We start from the raw sequence: 17,324 nt of genomic DNA, 5'->3' as shown, positions 1-17,324 counted from the left end.
ACTGAGCTCGACAAGGGATGCCCGGCTAGCTGTTTTATTCCTACAGTGCCTGTCGAAAGGTACATGGTAAAAAGTGGAGGGCAGGTGACTATTTGAATAAATGATTACCTTGATAAGTGTTTACTTTCTGTTGAAGTATATGATGTTGTTGTTGTTTTTAATTCACAATCCTGCTGTAAGCTATTTTTATCATGATTAGCATTTATTATTATTTAGTATTTTGTACAAAGCATTTAACAGTAAGGGTTTTTTAATTAAATAAGCCACGTCTCCTCGAAAACTTGTGAATGACCAGATTCCAACCAGCGATACGATGAAAGATGGCATTCGTGGAGGGTTGAATGCAGATTACCTCATGATGTCTCATTCACTAGTGAGAAAACATTACATTACAAAGCGCATAATGCAGTAATAAGACCTTTTAATCTTGCTCGGTCTTCAATAGCGTAATGGAATGCGCTGAAGATGTATTATTTCTGCGCAAAAAGGTAGGACAGTTTATTGTAGACCACGGTTTGAGGGATATAATGGGATAAACATTTTATGTTCCTATGCCTTTCAAACTGCTTTGAATAAACTAGTATATATATACCTCAAAATACTGTATTTGCTGTTGGAGTTATGCCAAATGAGTAACTCTGCGTAACTTTATTTAAAGCATGCAGATAGCATTATTAATGCAAATACAATTTTTTTAATGCTAAGATCTACAAAAAGATTTCTATTAGTGCCCTTGTGTTACTTTGTCGGCTTCACAACCTTTGTGCCAGGTTGACTGTTAGAATTCGTGGTTGGTCAAATTAAATTTAAAAGCTGAGAACATTGTCCAGTACTGGCTCCTGCAAATGAAAGTAAAAATCTACATTGGCTAAATTAAAATATATTAGCTGACATTAATGTATAGTTGGTTTCATCAGGCGCACGCGCCTAGCCCGAAGTGAACTTCCGGTCTGTGTTTGCTAATCGGTCGTGTTAATGGCGCTGGCTACAAACGCAGCTAATGATGAGTAATGAAGTTGAGCTCAGGTTATTGTGTTGTGTGATGAATTCCCATACGTTTATTTATTTGTAGCGACCTAGCACGATATCAAAACTGACCGATTTTGAAATTAAATCCACCGGAACAATTTGCACGGCCGCGGACCGCGATCGCAATTTCTACGAGTTTGTTATTTTTTGCGCAAGTTCACTTCGAGTTATGTGTTTCAGCGGTATTGAGTTTATAGTTACAACATGAAAACTATTAGTTTCTAAAATTCCTCTTTTTTTATTAAACGGTTGCATATTACTGAGGAAAAAAATCGTGCAGCCGTCTGTTGCTTCATGAAGTATCTTCAGGAAGACCAAGAAGAGTTCTTTTAAGACTGTCAGGTATGTTATTAAATGATTGATTTAAGTAACAATGTTACACAAAATGGTGTTTTGATGCCGTTGTTTCATTTCCAATATTAATTACTGATTCATCTGATCAACCAATCCAATATAAAACACATAAGTTTACATTAACAAGGGAACAGAAACTCAACCATACTTGCTTGATCCACAAGAAGAAACCTGTGGACGTTACTGTGGGCCCTGTGGCTAGTCACTCCCACTGAGTGTTTGCTAAACATCTGATGTATATGGCACACAAAGTGGAAACACTCAAGAAGTTTCGAAAGCCGTTGTAGGATTGGTTAAATTATACTGGATTTCTGGGAGATCTGTGTTTCGCGTACCTTAACATTCCACGTGGAAAAACAGATGCTGTGATGCCGAACACCTCATGAAAGAAGATGGCTTCTACAGCCGTGATAACGAGTGCCTTTCATGATCAACTAAATGCTAGATTTTTAAAAGTACATGAAACATTTCTAATTTGTGGCACAGAATCTTTTAAATATGTCAGAGTTTTACACGGCAGCCTGTTATTGTGGGACATTTCCATGTATGCATTTAAGGCCAGATATACTCGATATATATACGTTTTTGCTTTGACTTCTGATAATGGTTCATGTCACAGGTCACTTTATTTTTTGTTTTTCCTCTGCTAAAAATCTATATCAGAATGAGTATAATCAATACATGTTGAAATGAACGTGAAACCGGTTTGCACCCAATTTAACTGATTCGTTTTTAGGTTTTTTTTAGTTATGTTCTTATTATTTTCATGGAGGCGCGAGACTGGCTGTTTGCGTAACTGCTTTATTTTAGTCAGATTTAGCTTATAGTATCGTTCTTTTATTAAAAAAAATCAATGTTGGAAATCTGAAAAATGTTTTAATAGGTGGTTTTCTGTACCAGACTGAAAATTGTAAGGTGATGAACTGAATAACCATACCATTTTTTTTCTCTGGCAGAAATGAAAGATGAATGAATGGGAACTCCTACATGTAATGCTCCAATCAAACAGACCTTGAGCTCAAGAAGACACGGCGATCTAGAGAAAAAGACACATGCTCTGGTATGTATCTCTCGGTAACGCGTACGAAATACCCTTACCGAACACACAGATGCCGACCACACAGGCAAATATAAACACCATGCAGTGAGTTGGAGCGGTGACAACCACAACACCTACTCGCAAAGCCACTGACACCCAAGCAGTCTATCTCTCGCCGACAAACATGCATACACAAACAGCAAACATTTACCACTAAGCAGTGAATGTACTCACACATGGTAATCAGAAGCATCATGCCTGTTCAAACTAAGGAGCACGAGTCGTTGCAACATCCAATAAAACATTTTCTCTCATTGAAAGTTAAGTTCAGTTAATAAAATCGACCCTTTCCTGCTAAATAAGAACTGTACCACCGGACGATCCTGTTTTACACTTATATAAAGATCGACAGTTACTAAAATGAGTTATTTATTCATATGTTCATCTTTTATCTTTACTAGCGCAACAAGTGAGCTGAGACCGTCACTCAAAGCAAAGGTTACAACGCCCTTGATGGTACTCCAGATGATCTGAAGATGCTGGAGCTGTTTTATCACGCGGCTCTTCGGGGGCCTAGAGGCAGGTATGTGGAGTCGTCTTGTCCTCGTCTTTCTCGTGAGACACGAACGAGCGCACGACTGAACATGAAAGACGGGCCACTGTTCCTCAAGTTCCGTTCGGGGTGCAGGAGCTGATTGATGATTAATGTGGCACTGATTTATGACCTTACTCCTCATAATTGATGAGTGAGCCCATTGAAGCTGTCTGTAGGCCAGCTCAGCATGCTGTGTATGAATCACGTAGGATAAGTGATGAGATCTGGCAATAGTCTGAATGGACTGAACATGTCCTTTGGCTCTGACACCCTCGCTGTCATCTGGCCCAGCTACATAAGCAGACAATTAAGCCAATAAGTGAAAATGGCACCATTTCAATCTAGTTTTAATGAGCAGCATTGAGAGAACAGCTCTCCTTCACCTCACAGACGACGATGACTGTATCTGAAGCCATCAGAAGGTGTGAATGTTTAATGAAGATTTTGAGTCTGTTAAACAACATCAGTGGTGTTTGGCGTAGCGCCTTCTTTTGTCATATCAAAGTCTCATCAATATATACTTCGCTAGAAACATGATAGCAACAATTATGCTGTACGAAGCATATCACGTGCAGGTTAATTTGCAGACTAAATTATCTTTGGTATCAGAAAATCACAGAAATGTTTTGGTTTGTTTGAAAAACATTTTTTATTTTAAACTATTTTGTTAAATAATGTTTTAAATAAAAAAATCTGAGGGGTTTGGATCTGATTACTACACTAGATGGATGGTGCTGAATAAAAATCAACAGTGAAACACGTGGAGATGTGCAATATGCACAGGAATATTGTTGTTCAATTGGAAGAAGGAGAACACATTTGCATGAAATTGTGCCAGAGCGGTTTACACAATTAGGCAAATAGTCAACATGGAAACTGTATGCAGGAATGAAATCAGCCCATCTGCAAAGAAAACACTTTTTTTTAAATAGACTTTTCTCTTTCTCAGACTTATTTTTTTCAGTAGCTATCTTTTTTAATAGTGGAGGACCTCCTCCTTAAATACTCAGTTAAGTTATACTGAATTTACATTGCACCGTTTTGGGATGTTTTGCATCATTTTAATCTTTCTTTTGAGTGCATTGTGCCAACTTAGGCTAAACCTAATTTTTTTATATTTTGTGTATATATATTTTTTTTATATTATATATTTTTTTGTGCTCACCACTAGAAAAAGTGAAATCCAGATATCAGACTTGCATGTGGGATGCTTCTCATTACTGATCCCCAAGTAACACTAAGCCTGGGCTTTACTGCATCTCCTACCTCACAGTCCCACTGTCCTCTATTGTATGTAAAGACTCCCTAATAGACCCCAATGGGGCATCATTTCTATTCTGCTCATGATGAAGTCATCGCTCCCTTTTCTCTCTCTTCTTTCCTCTCTTTCATTCTCTGACTCTATGGAGGGAATGGTTCTCCCGGAGGATGCCATTACAGAACCTTTATGAATACATGCTGAAAGGCCTCTTTTTGGACAGATAACACACTGTGCTCTCTCCTGTGCACACAGCTGCCAAACTCAGGCCAGCATGGTGGAGTACTGCGTGTGGTCCATGCCGCTTTCAGTTTTCGTTATGTGTTTTGAGGGGCAGTGGAGGGATGGCAGGTTGAGATTGTTCAAAAAAATAAAACAAACAATGTTTGATTTGCATAGTTTGTGACTACGTTTGTTAGGGCTGTTAGGAGGACTGAATACCAGAATCTTTATACATTTGTAAAAAAACCAAAAGGTAAAAAAGATTAAACGTTGAAAGATTAAAAATAGAAATGTTCTACTTCAGTTTATTTCTAAGGATGAAAATGACTTGAGTAAATAAGCATTTTTATCCCAATTCCTAGCATATGTGCATATTTGTCCTGTAGACATCAATCTGTAAAATGTCTAAACTGGACTGCAGTTGTGAGATTAATCTTTCCATTCTGCTGTCTTCGTTTTGTTGTCGTCCTATGTAGCTTTCAGGAAAAGTGAAGGTGGATGGCACCGCTGCAGGGGTATGCAGCTCAAACTTGTGTTCTTAAGTGCCGCTTAGCCAAAGTGCATTACAGAAATGGCGGGCATGCAACAGGGCTGCTTGTAGGGGTTTTAAGGCATTCTGTCCCCATGAAATAAAGATCACACATTTAAAACCCTGCACGCAATCTGAGCTTCACTGAAATATTTAGCACACTCCGAGAGCTGTGGCAGTTGAAGAGCACGGAGCCTGGAGATCGTCTCCACTCACCGAGAGCATCGAGGCTAAATCCTGTTTGGTTAGCATGTAGGATCTCCATGTATGCCTGCAGGGATTTGTGTCCAGACATGAATGGCAAGCGTTTAGGTAAATCAACACCAACACATTTTTTTTTTCCCGCTCTCCTCCACCTCCTCTTTTTTGTCTCTTTCTTGTTGATCAGTGTCTCACTGCATAAAGCTATGACCCTGATGAGCTTGTGTGGGTTGCATGGTTGGCCTCTCTCACTTAAAGATGAAAGCGGCTTTGAAAAGAGAGGGAGGGAGTGTGTTTGTGTGTGATAGCAGAGGAGAGAGAGCGAGAGCACCACATCTCCGCCCTGTACTGGGTTCGCTCATTAATCTTGAAGGGTGCAACTGTTTTGAGTTGTACCTGATGGTTTGTGCTGCAGGGCTGCCAGGGTCAGGAGAAAAGCAACAGTCTCATGAATCATACTGTTGGGGACAAAGCCGAGCCATGGGGGAGAAAGAGAGAGAGGGGAATCAGGTATGCACACGAAAAAAAAAAGTGTCTGGCACGTCCCACAGGCTTCCGCCATCAATCTGCAATTACTAGGCACTAAGCCGCACCATCTTCGGTCATCCTTTCTCTCGCTCCACCCTTCCGCCGAAGTCTTCTAGTGCCGTTTACCCTCCATTTTGACTTCTCGCTCTCACCTTCTCCGCTCGCCCCGTTCGTTCCCCTGCTGGTGCGCTGAACGAGGGACTGCGGGGTGAGCTCTGTGTGGATAAAGTAATGATTTCTCCTTCACACCTCCCCTGCTAATTAGTGCTGCCTGCCTGCCGACTTGCAGGGGGTGGTGTCTGGGGAGCCATGCTATTTGTCTTGAAGAATTACTGACAAGGACTCTGCGCCAGTCTAATCCCAGAGATGCTGGATGGAATTCAGTGCCTGCCTCTCTCTGTGGCCGCCTGTCAATTCACTTTAATGATCGTAATGATCATTTTTAGCTTTCTGCTGAAGACCGGGAGAGCCGCCGCCGCCTCTCCCTCTGGAGTCTTTTAATACGGGCTATTTATGTGCCCCGCTCTGCACGGTCACCCAGTCACAGATGTGTCCGCCACATCACCCCCCACCTCTCGCACACACACCGTGTTTTGAACACTGTCAACACAGCGGCGACGTGACCATTTAGACCTTTGTTGAGCGCTGGGCAAACAGCTGTAGCCTGTAAATATGATATTCTTTTCATTTTGGTAAATCCACAATCTATTAACCTTAGCTGTATCTGTGGCCGACAGTCTGAGCTTCTCTGTGTTGGAGTCGACCGCTTGCTGTCCTTTGATGCCTTTCTTCTTTAAAAATGGTGGGGGGAAAACAGACCAAAGAGTTGCGAAGAAAGACACAAAGCTATTTGTCACAGTATGAATAATGTGCCTGTGTGTGTGTGCGTGTAATGTAAAAGTTTGTGTTGGTGAGTGGAACTTTGATTTTTGTTTTTATTTTTTTTTTAGGGGTGGAATTATCTCATAGTACATGGTTTATCAGAGCTAATCTCTTCATCAGGCATTTAGATTAAGTTTGAAAGTTTGTTTTGAATTAGGTGAAAACAAGTTTTCTGCTGCTTTGCATACTGATTTGATGTTAGAGATGAAATTCTTTTCAGATGGTGTCAGGTAGGGTTTAGGCTGCCCTAATTTGATGTGGAAAAAAATTGTGTGGCCCTTGCCTCTCTAATGTGTGCAGATGTACATTATGTACGTATGTATATTTAATTTATCTATATGAAATCCAAAATTACATCAAAATGGTTATTACACATGTTCCTTACTGTTCACAAGCAGTTTGAGTTGATCAGGAAACTTTTACTATTACAGATATTTTTTTTAATAGAGTAACTTCTTTTTTTTCTCTTGACATCCACATATTTTCAGTTGCTGATTTTTTTTTTTTTTTTTTTTTTTTTTTTTCAAAAAGAAATTTCTCCGTCTGCATACTGATTTGTTATGGCCTTCTTGATTTTTTATTTTTTTTTCCCTCTGATCCCTAGGAGATGTGGGAATGTTTTTTTGAAGACCTTAAATCCAGCATGCAATCAGAATGGACCCCGTTTACTTTCTAAATACATCAAGTCATATTGTGAAAAATTAATTCAGGACACAAAATATTTGTAATCATTAAAGTATTTAATTTCAGTGTTTAGTTGAATCTTTCTTTAACATCTAATAATTTTCCCGTTAGGATCATGTCACGAGCCAGAGTAATAAAATGTTTCTTTCTGTTAATTCGTTTTTCACATTACTTCTCATTCTGTGGAAACTAAACTGGCTGTGGAGGATGTCATTTTGACTTCAGGTTTGGCTTTGTTTTGTATCTTACAGTTCTTTTTAAAAAACTACAGCGTGAACGCTAAACGAACTAGGCCTCAATATGAGGTTTTCTAAATATAACCAATGCAACCAAGAAAACTACAAGTGTAAACACGGCGTAATATATAAAGCCCAATGTGTGTTTTCTTTGTTCCAGGCAGCGGTAGTGTGGCAATGAGATAATTACCCGCTTTCTCCACCAAACTAACACTTAGCAGGCTGTAATGACACAGCCTGGCTGCAGGCCTGCCTCACCTTGGCAGGGTAGGTTTGCAGCAGTTTTTTGTTAGGGGTGAGCCCCTCTGTTATGCAGATGCACTGGAAATACTCTGGAAGCTAAACACACGCTTTGCTAAGAGGCTTTAGTAAAGCCGCAGCCTACCAGGTGTTAATGTCTGTCCTGTCTGTTTGCTTGCTGACTGCGCTGGAGGATATCAGCTCTGGCCTCCACTCTCCCTTCCCCATCTCTCTTCGATTATCCTTCTTTTCCACCTGCACATCAGTCCCATTTCTCATTCAATCTTTCCCTCCACGGTCTCTCTTGTCCTCCTGCATTTTCTGTCTGTTACCCTGTTGTCCTGCTTCTATATCTCAGTCTCGGCTTTATTTGTATTCCGGTTGTTCCTGACACATTTAGCTTCTCTCTGAGGGAGATGTAAAGAGTAAGAAAATAGAGACGGACAGAGAGAGAGAGCCTGAGGGCTGCTGGGTTTTAGAGAAGGACAGAGTTGGCCTGTTGCTGGGCTGCAGCGAGGCTGAGATGTGATGCTAAGATACAGGTGGGTGTGGCTGTTGACCTCCTCTGGAGAACAGGGCAGTGCTGGACTCTTTGTGATGTGCTGTATAGAGATGTGCTCAGACAGAGGAAACTGCTGGAAATTGGTGTTGGGAAGCTAATAACCTAATAACATTTTTTTACGTTTTTCATCCATTTGAAAAGTAGTGTAGCTTGTCCCTTAACAACCTATTATTTTTGCTACAAAATGCTACTTAATCACTTTACTTGTTCACATTTTATTGCACCCGCAGCTTTACAGCAAAGCAAGCGATAATCAAATTCACTCTAGACAGTCCATTTTCTCATATAGCATTTGGATTCGTTTTAGTAAACTCGTTCATCCGAGTAGTTCTTGTGAACTAAGGAACAATCCATTAGTTCATTTTGTCGGCATATTGTACTTATTTGCAAGTTCATAATGCTAGAATACATTGATTTAACGGTTCTCATACTGCACATTGCTGCAGCACTTCAGCTAGCCGGAAATGTAACACTCCTTGCAATGATTAGGTTTTATGTCCCTAGGCTTGAGCAGCTCCGAACAATATTATATGTAAATAAATATGAAGTCAATATTGAAAGTACAATATATGTATATATTTTTATTTATTTTTTTTTTACATCGAAATCCCTTGCCCAACCGTTCTTTGAGGAGGGGTGAAAGTGTGTGTTGGACGGTGACGTAGCCAGGGATATTTTGGCAGGACTGCAAATGATTTTAATACAGGTGTTTTGTGTAATTTAAATAGCGTCCGCCAATTTATCTGGTATTTGTTTAATACAATACAAAGCATTGTAGCTAGTTTGACTGTAGTGAAATGTTTAAACTGTGATTAGCTTGTTGCTTGGCGAGCTACAGTTACAGCTCTGGTTGGAAACCGCAGTATGCTTCTCGCAAGGCTGCTGGGGAAAGTTATGATGTTGCCCTTAAGTCTTGTAGTTTCCTTTTCCACCATCATTCACGTGTCCTATTTAGTGTGGCACATACAGATCTGTCATACATCCCCACGCACTGGCCATTTTTCCTGAACTCCGTATTCCTCACTAGCTGTTTTTTTTTTTTTTTTTTTTTTTTCCACATCTCTGTCAGTATTTTCACAGTTCCCTCTTTTGCTCTCTGATCCGCTGCCTATAGCTTGTGGGTTTTCTCTTCTCGCAGAATGTAAACACCTCTGAAAAGATCCATCCTCTTATGCAGCCCAAGTTCTCCTTCGAGTGTGATACATTATTTTGTAGAAATGGTGAGCTGGGAATCATTCATGAAGAAAACAAGGAGGAGAGGGATTTTCTGCTCTAGGATGATGCACAGGCTTACAAACAGGATGTTTCTCTTTTTTTCCCCCTTTTATTTTGATGCTTCTGCCCTTTATGGACTCTGATTTTTTTTATTTAGTTTTCATAGTTGAAAGTGGGGACAGGGGAGTTGCAGCAGACTTACAACATACACCAAAGACACTTTTGTGGGTGTCCACGGCTGTGTTTACTTCCATTTCACGCTGGTCCGCATGCAACACTGCACCACTTCCTGTAAGATAAAACACTCCGTCTACAGCATTAAGCACATATTCGGATAGCACTGTGTTCACATATTAGACCAAATTTTGGATAGTAACCTTTACCTCAGTAAGTACATGTGCCATATTCGGTTTTGCGTGTATAGTTTGCTTACAAAATCAATACTGTCATGAAAGTGTAAAAATGAAATTGGAATTATTATACAAAATGTGATCCGCTAGAGTAACATTTTATTGCGCATATTCTACTTGAGAAACTACTGAGCTGAACTTTCTACTCGGATGCATGGGCATTTTGTTATGTGAAGGTTGTGATGTACCTGAGCATGAGGCAATCATTCATTCTTCTTGCTGTTAATGAAAATAAATGAACACCATATAGTGTACGCTGCGAATTGTATATTGCAGCTGCTAATTGTATAGCATTATAACACCACACCTGCTATCCCGTCGGCTTTGCATAATTTCCAAACGGTTACATACCGTTGTATATGAGTGCAATGGATCACAGTCTCCAGTTTGTCACTGCTTTATTCTTAGAACAGTAGTCCATATGTCGTTGCACCTTCCTCTCTCCTCTTGGCTCTGAAGGTGAACGAGAATATCACAGCATCCACGCGGCATTGCCTGTGCCCAGCTCGCCTGTAGAGAGGCAACGCAGGGAAGCTGGAGTGCAATGTCACTCCCACGTCTGTTTGGTGATGGCAGGGTTGTGCCGAACTCTACTCAATAGAAGCAGTAATTAGTTGTAATTTACGGGCGACTCCTCCCCAGTGACCCCACTACTCAGAATTCCCTGGCCACTTAGAGAGATCATGTTTTCCTCTCACAGTGCGCGCCACTCAAATGAACCACAACATTGCCATAATGGCCCACTCCCCACTGGTTTGCCCACCTTCTGCAAGGTAGCTGAAAGTCACTTGGTGGAAGCTCAGTGGAGCATGCACGCTCCTATTTCCATCTATTAAGATGTTAGGAGAAGGGCAGACAAAGTCCAATAAACACCGTAATGACAGCAATTCACGGCAATGTCAAGAGTTCAACTGGAAATGGGCCAGACTAGGAGGGGAATTTGACAGACAGTTGTTTTCGGTACATCCCGGCCCGCACTATTATATATAATTTTAATCTGACATTAGCACTCTTTGTTGACTGGTATATCCGTGTAAATTGGACGTAGGTAATTTAGCATTTCAGACAGGGTATTACGTTGGCCTTGTGTTCCATTGGCCACTAATGGGACAAAAAGCAAAATGGAAATAGCTTCCTAATGACCTGAGTGAGGCCTATCAGTGAAGCTAAATAAATTATCCAGCTACAGCAAGAGCAATGTGCAATTTGCGCCATATGAAAAGTGCTAGTATGCCGTTTCGCAGCCGTAACTAGTGTAATAACGTGGAATGCTTTACAAAACGTTCATCCTCTTTGCTTGTGTGTAGTAAACAGCCAGGATCAATTTACACTTTCACTAGCTGCAGAGGAGTGAATTACACCCTCAACAAGGGAGGGATAGAAAAAAAAAAACCCTCTAAAATTGATAAATGAAAATGATACATTGAAAATTTCTATGGCTAACATTTCTCTACAGGTCATACGCCTGCAGCTGTGTTGTCTGAGACTATAAAATGCTTTAGGTGCTCCTAAATATCAAGACCTTATTTTGTCTTCAAAGTATGCAGATGACTTTTATATAATAACTTTTAATAATTTTGTGTGTATATATATATATATATATATATATATATATATATATATATATATATATATATATATATATATATATATATATATATACGCACACACACACACACACAAAAATATATATATAATGCTAAATGTATGATGTACCTTTATGAATATAGTTAGACAACTCAAGGCTAGCTGACTGTTATTTCTCCTTTTTTAAAATTAATTAACCTTTTTAATTTTCTAACTATATAATGAAAAAGTGGATAATTGTAGAAATAGCAGAAATGTAGTTTGACTTCTTTGAACACCATGCAATTTATTAACACTTTGTCTGACAGCGTTTGAAGAGTAATTCAAAAATTTCACTTTATAAAGCACCTTATCAAGCTGCGAAAGGTGCCTTTCACAGAATGACCCTAAAGTGGGCACAGTATTTTGCATTAATCTCTCGACGCTACGTTTAGATTTGTCACAACCAGGCACTTTAGAAACTGCTCTTTTTTTTTTCTGAAAGTAGAAAAATGACCTATGTTTGTTTTATTTATATACATTGATTAAATGTAGGAAGCAAAACATTGATTTTCATGGGCACTGACTTTTATGTGACTTTTAGAGTTTTTTTTTTTTTTTTTTTTTGGCTCTTTCTTGCCAAGGTTTTTTTTTTTTCTCCCTCCAATAATACACCCCCTAACCCCAAACTCTCATATGTCTCTCTCAGGTGAGTTTGACACGTAATGACCCTCGCGGCAGCCCTACGGGGGAGTGGGGTGAGTGGGTGGACACGCTGAGGTTAGCAGTACTTTAGCGTGACGACTGGAACTGTGAGTGATCTCTCTCTCTCACCGGCCTCTGTTTCTCTCCCCTCTCCTCCGTCGGCCCACCCTTGGCAGCATTCACCTCACTGAGGATGAATATTTAATGTGAATAGACGCAGGGGTCATGGGTGACATGTCTGTGAGGGAGCAAATTCCTCCTTGATTAGTACATAAAAAGCAGGCCCCATCTGCCACTGTGTGGGGATGTGACAGGCGCGCCAGTATAGCGGGAGGGGGGGGGACCGGTGAAGGAACGTCTAACGCAAAACACAAGGAGAGCCACGGCAGGTGTGTTCACTTCATCACCGTCACACATGCACTCTTTTCTGTTTAACACTAATTTTGTTACTATGTCACCTACTACCTGCCACTTTAAATAATGCTTTGTTTGACTTTCTGTAGCACGGTTACAAAGGTGAACCTAAATGATCCAGAAAGTTTGAATATGCCGGAGGCGGGAGTTGAAGATCTCCCTGACAGGGGTCTCTGCCAAACGTTCCCAACAGACCCTCACGGTACGTTTGGGCCTGCCAAGTCTGTCCGGCCTCCTCCCCCGCCAACGGATCCAACTCACCACCAGGTGGTGATCAGTTGACAGCTCCGCCCCTCTCTTCACCCGAGTGTCCAAGACATGCGGCCGGAGATCAGATGATACAACCACAAAGTCGATCATCGACCTCCGCCCTAGGGTGTCCTGATGCCAGGTGTACTGGTGGACACCCTTATGCTTGAACATGGTGTTCGTTATGGACAGACCGTGCCTAGCACAGAATTCCAACAACAGAACACCACTCAGGTTTAGATCGGGGGGGCCGTTCCTCCCAATCACGCCCTCCAGGTGTCACTAGCATCACCAACGTGAGCGTTGAAGTCCCCAGCAGGACGATAGAGAGTCCCCGGTTGGAGCACTTTCCAGCACCCCTCCCAAGGACTCCAAGAAGGCCGGGTACTCTACACTGCCATTCGGCCCGTGGCACAAATGACAGTGAGAGTCCTCCCCAACCCGGAAGTCGCAGGGAGGCGACCCTCTTGTCCACCGGGTTAAACTCCAACACATGGCGGCTAAGCTGGGGAGCTATGAGCAAGCCCACACCAGCCTGCCGCCTCTCACTGCGGGCAACACCAGAGTAGTGAAGAGTCCAGCCCCTTCGAGAAGATGGGTTCCAGAGTCCAAGCAGTGCGTGGAGGTGAGCCCGACTATCTCTAGCCGGTATCTCTCAACCTCACGCAACAACTCAGGCTCCTTCCCCCAGAGAGGTGACGCCCCATGTCCCTAAAACTAGATTCTGAGTCCAGGGGTTGGGTTGTCGAGGTCCCCGCCTTCGACTGCTACCCAAACCACAAGGCACCGGCCCCTTACGGTCCCTCCTGCAGGTGGTGGGCCCACGGGGGGATGGCCCCACGCCGCTGTTTCGGGCTGAGCCCGGCCGGGTCCCGTGGGGCAAGACCCGGCCACCAGGCGCTCGCATGCCGGCCCCGGCCCCAGGCCTGGCTCCATGGCGGGGCCCGGCTGCGCCATACCGGCGACGTCGCGCGACTCCATTCCAGGTCTTTTCCATAAGGGTGTCATGGACCGCTCTTTGTCTGGCTTGTCACCTAGGACCTGTTTGCCATGGGAGACCCTACCAGGGGCATATAGCCCCGGACAACCTAGCTCCTAGGGTCATTCAGGCACTCAAACCCCTCCACCACGTTAAGGTGGCGATCCTCGGAGGGGAGAACTTTGACCGGATCCCGAGGGAGGCTGGAGACATTGAGTCCGAATGGACTATGTTCTCTACCTCTTTGGTCGACGCAGCCGTCCGGAGCTGTGGCCGTAAAGTCTCCGGTGCGTGTCGTGGCGGCAACCCCCGAACCCGATGGTGGACACCGGAAGTAAGGGATGCCGTCAAGCTGAAGAAGGAGTCCTATCGGGCATGGTTGGCCCGAGGGACCCCTGAAGCAGCTGACAGGTACCGGTGGGCCAAGCGGACTGCTGCCCGGGTGGTTGTGCAGGCAAAAACTCGGGTCTGGGAGGAGTTCGGGGAGGCCATGGAAAATGACTATCGAACGGCCTCAAAGAGGTTCTGGCAAACCGTCCGACGCCTCAGAAAGGGAAAGCAGTGCCCTGCCAACACCGTATATAGTGCTGATGGGAACCTGCTAACCTCGACTGGGGATATTGTGGGGCGGTGGAAGGAATACTTTGAGGACCTCCTCAATCCCGTCAACACGTCTTCCACTGAGGGAGCAGAGGCCGGGGATCCGGGGGGGGACTCGACCATTACCCTAGCTGAGGTCACTGAGGTGGTTGAGAAGCTCCTCTGTGGCAAGGCACCAGGGGTGGACGAGATCCGCCCGGAATACCTCAGGTCTCTGGATGTTGTGGGGCTGTCTTGGCTGACACGCCTCTGCAGCATCGCGTGGACGCGGGGGAAAGTGCCTCTGGACTGGCAGACGGGGGTGGTGGTTCCTCTTTTCAAGAAGGGGGACCGGAGGGTGTGCTCCAACTATAGGGGGATCACACTTCTCAGCCTCCTGGGAAAGTCTATGCCAGGGTACTGGAGAGGAGAATCCGCCCGATAGTTGAACCTCGGCTTCAAGAGGAACAATGCGGGTTTCGCCCTGGACGTGGAACACTGGACCAGCTCTATACCCTCTCCAGGATGCTGGAGGGTTCCTGGGAGTTTGCCCAACCAGTCTACATGTGTTTTGTGGATTTGGAGAAGGCATTCGACCGGGTTCCTCGTGGTGTCCTGTGGGGGTGCTCTGGGAATATGGGGTAAGGGCCCTTTGCTAAGGGCTGTCCGATCCCTGTATGATCAGAGCAGGAGCTTGGTTCGCATTGCCGGCATTAAGTCAGACTTGTTTCCAGTGCATGTTGGACTCCGACAGGGCTGCCCTTTGTCACCGGTCCTGTTCATTATTTTTATGGACAGGATTTCTAGGCGCAGTCAGGGGCCGGAGGGTCTGGTTTGGTGACCACAGGATAGCTTCTCTGCTTTTTGCTGATGATGTTGTTCTGTTGGCTGCATCTGGCCAAGACCTACAGTGTGTGCTGGGGCGGTTTGCAGCTGAGTGTGAAGCGGCAGGGATGAAAATCAGCACCTCCAAGTCTGAGGCCTTGGTCCTCAGTCGGACAAGGGTGGCTTGCCCCCTTCAGGTTGGTGGGGAGCTCCTGCCCCAGGTGGAGGAGTTTAAGTATCTTGGGGTCTCGTTCACGAGTGAGGGAAGGATGGAACGAGAGATTGACAGGCGGATCGGTGCAGCTTCTGCAGCAATGCAGTCGCTGTACTGGTCTGTCATGGTGAAAAAGAGCTAAAGTCGCAAGGCGAAGCTCTCGATTTACCGTCGATCTTCGTTCCTACTCTCACCTATGGTCATGAGCTTTGGGTCATGACCGAAAGAATGAGATCCCGGATACAAGCGGTCGAAATGAGTTTCCTTCGTAGGGTGGCTGGGCGCTCCCTTAGAGATAGGGTGAGGAGTTCAGTCACTCGGGAGGAGCTCGAGTAGACCCGCTGCTCCTCCACATCGAGAGAGCCAGCTGAGGTGGCTCGGGCATCTGTTCCGGATGCCTCCCGGACGCCTCCCAAGGGAGGTGTTCCGGGCATGTCCCACCGGGAAGAGGCCCCGGGGAAGACCTAGGACACGCTGGAGAGACTATGTCTCTCGGCTGGCCTGGGAGCGCCTCGGTGTCCCCCCGGAAGAGCTGGAGGAAGTGTCTGGGGAGAGGAAGTCTGGGCATCCCTGCTTAGACTGTTGCCCCCGCGACCCGGCCCCGGATAAGCGGAAGAAAAAGAAGAAGAAGAAGAAGTTTGAATATGTTTCAAACATCTAATCAAGACTAGAAACCGCGTTGGCAATTATTATCTGAAAATTGTGACACTAGTAACCTAGTCACATTTTAATAGTATTTTTTTTGTTAGTTTATTTGCTTGTAAATTCAAGGACACTGTAAATCAACTATTATTTTTCTAAGTTTATTTTGATGAATTTGTTAATTTAGTTTTTAGTGAACCAATTCAAATAATGAATCTGTAATTTAGTCCCTAAAAAGACACACTTTTTTTGTTTATTTTTGATTTCTGACTTTTTTATTATTATTATTATTATTAGTAGTAGTAGTAGTAGTAGTAGTAGTAGTAGTAGTAGTAGTGTTTTGTTAACAATATTTACTGTAAATTCATATTCTTCTATAGCAGCTCACAAAAGAAAAAAGTATTCTTTTCTCAGTGTGTCGAAGTAATGTCCATATAGCAGTAATGTACAGCTACTGTATAATATAATAAAGGTTATGTGGTTAGTAAATAGCACATATTAAATTAAGCAGACCTACCGAACATTAATTAAAGCTCATAATCATAAAAAGGTTGATGCTTGACTGTTTTATACAATGTCAAAGTATACACGGAAAAAAAAAATCAATGTTGCTAATATATTACAAGCATTATTGGATTACAGTTTACAAAAATATACTACTTCAGTCTTTGTATATGTATAATTCTCTGTGTTAATTGCTATTTCTTTGTCATTCTGAATTTACTTGCAATTACGATGAAAATGAATTCTGCACTATTTCTTTTTTTTCAGTGTACAATTTATTTGAAAAGATTTCAATTATGTTTTGAAGGATATTGTCACAGTTGATAATGTCAACATGTTTGCTACTTTTTTCTTATTTGCACCGCATTTTCTTACTTTTCAAAGTTGCTGATAACTTCTTGAAGTAAGTAGCTTCCCTTAAAAAAAAAATGCAAGTATTACAAAGAACTTCATTTCTCACCCAGCCCTGCTGCATATCACTAAGCTTATCATCCTTTTTTGTACGATAATTTGGGATATATTCCCACTGCGCTGGCCACTCATTTCCACTACGGTCCTGGGGCAACATGATGCAAATTACAGTTACTGTTGAGATAACTTCATCCCAGAGTACAATACAATGTAAACATGTGCTAAAGAGGTGCCAGATAAGCAAACATATAT

The 17,324-nt window shown here is 43.1% G+C and overlaps 1 long non-coding RNA gene across 3 annotated transcripts in view; it reads left to right on the top strand.

Moving 5' to 3' along the window:
* Positions 1-960: 960 nt before the first annotated feature.
* LOC122357837 overlaps positions 961-17,324 on the top strand; it is a 134,002-nt gene continuing 117,638 nt past the window's right edge. For all 3 annotated transcript variants that reach the window (XR_006252538.1, XR_006252539.1, XR_006252540.1), the window contains exons 1-3: positions 961-1,371; positions 2,340-2,443; positions 2,884-3,005. This is a non-coding gene — a long non-coding RNA (uncharacterized LOC122357837). The remainder of the gene's footprint in view (positions 1,372-2,339; positions 2,444-2,883; positions 3,006-17,324) is intronic.

Source organism: Puntigrus tetrazona, chromosome 14 (genome assembly GCF_018831695.1).
Source record: "Puntigrus tetrazona isolate hp1 chromosome 14, ASM1883169v1, whole genome shotgun sequence".
In the NCBI taxonomy this organism is placed as follows: Eukaryota; Metazoa; Chordata; class Actinopteri; order Cypriniformes; family Cyprinidae; genus Puntigrus; species Puntigrus tetrazona.
The sequence above is the reverse complement of the archived record's forward strand: the minus strand, read 5'-3'. Positions and strand labels throughout refer to the sequence as shown.